This window comes from Salmo trutta, chromosome 12 (genome assembly GCF_901001165.1).
Source record: "Salmo trutta chromosome 12, fSalTru1.1, whole genome shotgun sequence".
Classification (NCBI taxonomy): Eukaryota; Metazoa; Chordata; class Actinopteri; order Salmoniformes; family Salmonidae; genus Salmo; species Salmo trutta.
The window spans coordinates 14,682,196-14,687,788 of NC_042968.1; the positions used below are offsets into that span (position 1 = coordinate 14,682,196).

At 43.2% G+C, this 5,593-nt stretch overlaps 1 pseudogene; it reads right to left on the reverse strand.

Annotated features, from left to right (window-relative positions):
* LOC115204720 (dipeptidase 1-like) lies at nt 1–5,593 on the reverse strand (annotated as a pseudogene).

Here is a 5,593-nt window from a genome sequence, read left to right on the forward strand (position 1 = left end):
TCATCTGCAGCCGTACCCCTCAGGCTGTCTCATACCTGGAAGATAGGAGTTCGGAGTCAGGGAGGGTAACAAAGCACTGGAACAAATAGTGCATTAAAAATGCCTGTAATTTCTGTGTATGCCACTGTATTTTGTATTGCATCAGCCCTTTTTAAATAGATCTATGGGGGATTGTGTGTTGATATCAATCTTGTGGAAATAGTGTGTAACCTTTACTGTAGTACTCCCATGCTCCACCTCTCTGAACACACTTAGCAGGTTGTCCCCCAGAGCAGCTTTCACCTCAGCATCTGTCCATCCTCTGCTCAGCAGCTCTGCCACCAGAGCAGCTTTCACCTCAGCATCTGTCCATCCTCTCCTCGGCAGCTCTGCCACCAGAGCAGCTTTCACCTCAGCATCTGTCCATCCTCTGCTCAGCAGCTCTGCCACCAGAGCAGCTTTCACCTCAGCATCTGTCCATCCTCTCCTCGGCAGCTCTGCCACCAGAGCAGCTTTCACCTCAGCATCTGTCCATCCTCTGCTCAGCAGCTCTGCCACCAGAGCAGCTTTCACCTCAGCATCTGTCCATCCTCTGCTCAGCAGCTCTGCCACCAGAGCAGGGTACTTAGACACGTCCTCCAGAAACTCCGAGACCCTGACTGTCAGCACAGGTACAGAGGGGTGTGTGTGTCAAACTGAAGCCAATATTATCTCATTCTTCTGCACTCCTCCCCCAACAGAATGGGTTTCTTTCCATGTAAAACATTTATAAAATGTTTTACTACTATTACTACTCAGACATTACTTGACTTTTTATCAAACGTTTTACTACTAGTACTCAGACATTACTATAAAAAAGAAATGCATTACTACTCAGACATATGACTTTAGACTTTTTTACTGGTATATTACAATGAGCAACTTTTAAGATAATACACTTTGCTCAATCAAGTTCATTGGTGTTTTATTGTAACTAGGTGAATAACTGCTAGGTCAATTCACTCTACTCACCTGCCCACTCCATCATAATCCTCACCAAAACCAACGATACTGTGTCCAGCCACGGTCTTTATGTGGTCAAAGTGATCTAGATTGAATATGAAAAGAAAGGTGAATATACAGTGCATTCGGAAAGTATTCAGACCCCTTCCCTTTTTCCGCATTTTGTTACGTTACAGCCTTATTCTAAAATTGATTTTTTTTTAAAATGCTAATTTATAAAAAATAAAAACAGAAATACATTATTTACATAAGTATTCAGACTCTTTGCTCTCAGACTCGAAATTGAGTTCAGGTGCATCCTGTTTCCATTGATCATCCTTGAGATGTTTCTACAACTTGATTGGAGTCCACCTGTGGTAAATTCAATTGATTGTGGACATGATTTGGAAAGGCACACACCTGTCTATATAAGGTCCCACAGTTGACAGTGCATGTCAGAGCAAAAACCAAGCCATTAGGCCGAAGGAATTGTCTGTAGAGCTCAGAGGCAGGATTGTGTTGAGAAGGGCCTTGGTCAGGGAGGTGACCAAGAATCCAGTGGTCACTCTGACAGAGCTCCAGAGTTCCTCTGTGGAGATGAGAGAACCTTCCAGAAGAACAACCATCTCTGCAGCACTCCACCAATCAGGTCTTTATGGTAGATGTGGCCAGACGGAAGCCCCTCCTCGGTAAAAGGCACATGAAACCCCACTAGGAATTTGCCAAAAGGCAACTAAAGTACTCAGACCATGAGAAACAAGATTGAACTCTTTGGTGTTAATTCCAAGCGTCACGTCTGGAGGAAACCTGGCACCAACCCTACGGTGAAGCATGGTGGTGGCAGCATCATGCTGTGTGGATGTTTTTCAGCGGCAGGGACTGGGAGACTAGTCAGGAATGAAGCAAAGATGAACGGAGCAATGTACAGAGAGATCCTTGATGAAAACCTGCTTTTAGTTTGTGTCTGTTTTCAAAAGTATTGGAAAGATCTGATGGCTTTTCTAACTTCCTTTTGATATCATTGTAGTTTTAATTTCACTGTAGACATTACCACGTTTCTTTTGCAGTCTTATTGCTTACTTTTCTTTGTCTTTGCCTAAAACAACCTGTCTCAACCTTCCGCTAAACCCTTTCTCATCCTCCCAGACACCTCCTTTTCACTCTTAAACCCCTTTTCAGTTCCCTGTCTGTTTTCTCAATCCATGTTCCTCCCCTTATCCCGCCTGTCACATAACCCTTCCATCCTATCACATGTCCACTCACCACCACTCTCAGGTCCAATTCCTTTATATACCTCACCCTCCTCAGCATCCAATCCCCTCACTCTGCTTGCTCCCCTAGTACTTCTCCTCTCACTACCAGACTGCCAATTCTCTATTCCCTCGTCTCTCACCCTTCTCCCCTGACTCATCCCCCTCCTCAGGGAAAGGATGAGGTCTAAGGAGACGGAATGACTAAGTTCCTCATATGTATTCTGTAATCCACTATCCCCTTGCCCCTCTCGCCCTTCACTCACCACCTTCCTCAGGACGTCGTCAGGGACGTTCCTCTTGTGTGGGCACACAGTGTAGGCAGAGGAGTGACTGAAGATGACTGGCGCTTTGGACAGGTCTAGAACCTGGTTCATCACTTTCTCTGACACGTGGGCCAAGTCAATCAACATCCCAATGCGGTTCATCTCAAATATCAGTTGCTGTCGGGTGAAAAACCATTAAGAATGTTTCTGCCAGGACTGGGGGAAATGACCCTCTTACTGTGTCACCCTACTGGTGTTATAGAGACGATTATATGTGATTCATTCAGCCTATCAAACCTAATGATATGGTTTGTAGCTTGGATAGTCTGTCAAGAGAATGAACATGTTTTCATCCAGTGTGTTTTATACAAGTGATAAAATACTGCTATAACAAGCTGTAGGTGAAAATAAGTATTTGAGGGTAACCCAATAGTTTCTGAGGAATTGCCCATTTGATTAAAACATTTACTTGGAATGCTACCTATGTTTATGACAGGCATTTACATCTGATTTCCAAGTAAACTCAAAAGCAGAAGTTTTACAAGCTGCGCCAAATAGTATAGTAGATTTGACCAATGATATGAGTGGGTATTTCCAATGTGTGTGTGTGTGTGTGTGACCAACCTTTCCAAACTCAGACAGTCCATTTTGCTGCGATGGCTTGGCTCCCGAATCCACTAGCCAATTATCTGCCCTGGGGGGAAAACACACACAACCACAGTAAAACACCAGGCCAGCTTCTGGAAGTGATCGTTCCCTTCCACTTTCCTATATCCTGCTAATATGATATGAGTCAGTGAGGGACTGGGGGATTCACTAGGCCCTGTAGTCTGTCCAGGGCCATGGTTTGATTAGCTAGCCAATCTGTTTAGACGACTCTCCCAGAATATGAAACCTCTGAAACAGGTGGCGACAGGAATCCCCTTTTTTCCCCACCACAGAATTCAGTGAAATACAGTATAATTTATTTGTCTATTAATAAGCAGTTTCAGCTGTTACCTGTTGTGTCTCATTCATTTACATTCCTGTCATTTCTATCATAGCTGTATGTGCTCTTTGAGAGAGCATCATATGGTGTGTAAAGTGTTGATATACTTAGGAATCTCAACTATAAAGTACTACAAAAAAAAATGTTGAGCACCTTGTCACTTAGTAAGTATAATCTGTGGCACCTAGTCCCCAGACCAGGGTGGCCCTGTCGTCAGCAGGGTAGCAGAGCCTACTCACTATGGTGTGTTGCAGCCGTGGGTGAGGGTGAGGTAGCGGAGCCCCGGGTGGTACATGGTGCGCAGGGTGCCCAGGCTGCTGTCCAAAGAGTGTCCTCCGTCCACCCCGATCAGACTGGCCGTCCTGTCCATGATATCTGTGGTAGAATAATTTCTTGATAATACAGGTGGGAAGTGAATACAACTTTGTTATCTATGGTATTTCACAGTGGAGAGTTCTAAAGGGGTTTCATTCTCATAACCAAATGTATGACTCCATTCAATCTGTATCGCGGAAGTTCAGCTCTACAGTATGATTGAAATTTAGCGGAGACTGCATTCACGGTAAACGCTGCATATGTTTGGCTCAATTGGAAATTACCTTTAAATGTATATTGCGGAATCTAAAACACTTCCGCTTTAAATATTGAATAGAGCCCTTACTGTTTAACTTTTGATCACATTTTTTGTAGATGACTCTCACCTTTGCTGCTGGTAGGAAACATGAAGGCTTCTGGGTATTTCATACACATTCTGTGGATGACATCAATCAGCTCAAGAATTTGCCTGGCGGCATCTTTGTACTGAGTCTCACATGGTACATATGCTGCCCAGAACCGCAAGGGTACAATAAACATTTGATCAGTTTATGATAATGGAATTTTATATCCTAATGCTATAAATTAACAATCAATAAGCCTTGACTAATCCCCAGGTTTTGTAAGACACTGGGATCATAATTAGGCAAGGACTCAGCTTTCTGCAAAAGGTCTGTTCAGTTTATTCAGAGAACGTTCTCCAGTACAAATAACAAAGATGTTCATTTTATCCTCTCTCTCTGCTACGCACACACATCCACACCCAAAAGTACATAACCTATGCACACACATACGCACAGACAGTAGGTGAACAGTATCTCCTCCTTGATCTGCTACCACTGTTCCAGCACTGCCTGTTCCTTTCCCCATAGATTAGGAGAACCTTGAAGGCTACTCCCGGTATCTCTAAATACACACACACACATTTCTCTCCCTTTCCAGCCTCTACTAGACCTTTATGAGATGTTCATTACATTAATTATTAATTATCCATGCTCCATAACTACTAATTAATGATGGATTATTGATTCATTTACCCTTATTAGATTATTCTCTTATCAGTTTATTATTATTGTTATCATGTAATACAGAGTTCCCCAACTGGCAGTTTTATTTGACCACCCCAAGTTTTCTGAGCAAAAAAAATACACATTTTGTTGAATTTTCATTGTTGGACATAAAAAACTGTAAAAGCACCATGAAATCAGCTCCAAGTGATTTTAATCTGGGAAATCTGTTCCCAAGAGGCACGTGATCATATACAGATGTAAGCAAGGTTTGAAATTATAATATTTTAGTCAAATATTATGTTTTATATCTGGGCTTCTTGCAGTCAATTTGCAGTCTACAAATTATTTGTAATTATGTTCCGGACCCCCAACCATCCGCTCAAGAAAATAAATTGTCCCGAGGCTGAATCAAGTTGATGATCCCTGATGTAATATATGCATTATTATCAACCACCCTCACATACGTCTTTTTGTGAGTCCTTGTCGGTTTTGTGTGTGTGCGTGCGTGCGTGCGTGCGTGGGTGCATGCGTGCGTGCGTGTACCTGTGCTGCCAGTCGTCCCTCTCTGATCTTGGGGATGTTGGGGTGTGTATTGTTGAGGGTGTACAGATCCACTGTATTCAACCGGTTGTTAAACTTCATCCCCATCTGCCAGGGCAGGTCATCTTTGGTGTCTCTTGTGCCTCTTCAGATTTCACAGTTCACTGTGTTCCCTCCACACTCTTCCTCTGTCCCCAAAGTGTCTCTTTGTGGGTCAGGCTCAAATACAGAGAGTTTATTATGCCTCCTCAGTTCCTCTGTCAT